The sequence below is a fragment of the Mustelus asterias genome, unplaced genomic scaffold, assembly GCF_964213995.1.
Source record: "Mustelus asterias unplaced genomic scaffold, sMusAst1.hap1.1 HAP1_SCAFFOLD_2463, whole genome shotgun sequence".
In the NCBI taxonomy this organism is placed as follows: Eukaryota; Metazoa; Chordata; class Chondrichthyes; order Carcharhiniformes; family Triakidae; genus Mustelus; species Mustelus asterias.
This window is the reverse complement of record NW_027592408.1, coordinates 17,501-20,000: the sequence shown is the minus strand read 5'-3', so window position 1 is coordinate 20,000 and position 2,500 is coordinate 17,501. Positions and strand designations below refer to the sequence as shown.

The following is a 2,500-nucleotide window of genomic DNA, read 5'->3' as shown; positions in this document are numbered from 1 at the left end:
ACGGTCCCGGCAGCGAGGCAGTCACGTTCTCTCTCTCTGGCAACCCGATGACAGCCGTGCCGGCGACCCCGAGGTGGCTGGGCCAGTGCGGGAGCGGGCAGTGCCGACGAGCCCGGAGGCGGACGCCGGCACCCAAGAGGTCAAGCTCTCCGACGCGGATTACTCTGGGTCTGCACTTAGGGGGACAGAGAGGACGGCACCTCTGCGACACCCCAGCCGCGCTCTTCGGCGCACGGATGCGCGCGAAGTGCGATTGATTGTCAAGCGACCCTCAGACAGACGTAGCCCCGGGAGGAACCCGGGGCCGCAAAGTGCGTTCAAAGTGTCGATGATCAATGTGTCCTGCAATTCACATTAATTCTCGCAGCTAGCTGCGTTCTTCATCGACGCACGAGCCGAGTGATCCACCGCTAAAAGTTGTATCGGGTTTCGGATCGGTTGCCCGATCCTGGGACGCGCAAAACGCTCCCCCGCCGACGTGACGGTGGAGCCCCAGCCTGGCGCGTACCACGGCGTGAGCCCGGAGGCGCACGCACTCGAGCGACAATCAAGCGAAAAAAAGGAGGAATCAGGGCGCTCGCAGGCGTTGAGTGACGGCGTGGGTGAGGGGCCGGGGCCCGCCACGCGCCGTCACGCCCCGCAACAGCCAGAGGCAGAGTTCTCTGGTGTCACCGTCTGCCGGTAGGCTCGAGAGTCGAGGCGAGGCCGCAGCGGACTGAGTCGGGTGCAAGCCGCGGAGGACAGGCCGACGCTACGGGCGCAAGCCGACCCCGCACGCCCCAACCTCGGCGGGCTGGGGAAGGGGGCGCGGCGGAACGCTCGCAAGCGCGGCTGCCCCCGCGGACAGGCACATTCTCTCGAACGCGGTGGACGCTCGCTCAAGTCAGCACGAGACCAGACCGGACCGACAGGCGGACAACGAATCTTTAAACCTCGCACCCACCCTCCGCACACGGGTGCCGGAGGAATGGTGAGCATGAACAGGTACCCCTCACCGGGCTTTGAAGAGAGTGACTAGAATGCGACCAAAGCTTCACCGCGGCGGGAGACAAAAAGGCCCCTGACTGCACCAGAACGTCTCCCTGCGGAGTCACACAGTGGCCGTTCACCGTGGTCCCGTCGACAAGCCGCCAGGACAAGCACCCAAGCCCGCAGCAGCTCTCTTCGTTTCAACTGCGGATGTAATGCTGCAAGGCGGTGGCAAGGTCACGTCGCAGCCCGCAAGCCGTCGCCAAGGCGAGAGGAAGACGGTCCCCACAGCGGGCACACACAGACGGACGTGGAGCACGGGGCGGCGGCCCACAGGTGCGCACACGCGCCGTGCCGAGGATCGGTGCGGACGCCGGTGACATCGCACCCGGCAGAGCGGCTAGGCAGAAGTCGCTGCGGAGGAGGAGCACCGTCGGCGGAACGGTCTGCTGGCGGGCGAGGGACCAAACGAGCAGCTAGAACGGGCGGAGTGGACCGGACTGCAGAAGCGGAGTGAGTGCGTGGCTGACGCCACCGTCTCCCTCCGAGCGTCTGCTCGCGCCGGCCAAACCGCCGAACCGCTGAACGAAAGGACCGCATCGTCCCACGCAGGCAGGCCGGCCGTGTTGCCGTGCGTGCCCCCACCTCTCGGACGGACTGCAAAGACACCCTACGAAGCCAACGGCGAAGCCCTTCCAACGGCGCAGGCGTAGCGTGTGCGGCACCCGCATGGACTTGCCGGCGTGCAACCGAGCGTGTGCGTGCTCGTCGGTGGCGGCGCCCGCGCGCCGGCCCAACCGAGTGGGACCGAGATCGACGTCGCCCGGCTTCGGCGGAACGTGCGTACGGGTGACCAGGCCCGTTCGACGGGTACGGCGAAATTGTCGGTGTGACCTCCCACCCGCGTGGGAGGCGCCAGCGTCAGTACGGGCCACGGCCCCGGGGCCAACCCCCGTGAGGCTCTCCTGCCTGGCCCAACCGGCGCAGCCTTCGAGTTCAAGGAGTGACGGGCCGCCCTCCCCGGAGAGGTGGCGGGCCCCCGGCCGACAAAGATCCTTCACAACGTGTTCACCAACAGAAACCTTGTTACGATTTTTATTCTGTGTTACGGGTTTCGGTTCGGGCCCCCGGAGAGGTTGTCCGATACCTGGCCCCGGGGCCGGCCCCCGTGGGGCTCTCCTGCCTGGCCCAACCGGCGCCAGCCTTCGCGTTCAAGGAGTGACGGGCCGCCCTCCCCGGAGAGGTGGCGGGCCCCCGGCCGACAAAGATCCTTCACAACGTGTTCACCAACAGAAACCTTGTTACGATTTTTATTCTGTGTTACGGGTTTCGGTTCGGGCCCCCGGAGAGGTTGTCCGATACCTGGCCCCGGGGCCGGCCCCCGTGAGGCTCTCCTGCCTGGCCCAACCGGCGCCAGCCTTCGCGTTCAAGGAGTGACGGGCCGCCCTCCCCGGAGAGGTGGCGGGCCCCCGGCCGACAAAGATCCTTCACAACGTGTTCACCAACAGAAACCTTGTTACGACTTTTATAC

The 2,500-nt window shown here is 66.6% G+C and overlaps 1 non-coding gene across 1 annotated transcript; it reads right to left on the bottom strand.

Moving 5' to 3' along the window:
* Positions 1 to 265: 265 nt before the first annotated feature.
* Positions 266 to 419, bottom strand: LOC144489712 (5.8S ribosomal RNA). The gene has a single exon (XR_013497025.1). It is a non-coding gene; the product is annotated as a 5.8S ribosomal RNA (ribosomal RNA).
* Between the last annotated feature and the right edge of the window lie 2,081 nt (positions 420 to 2,500).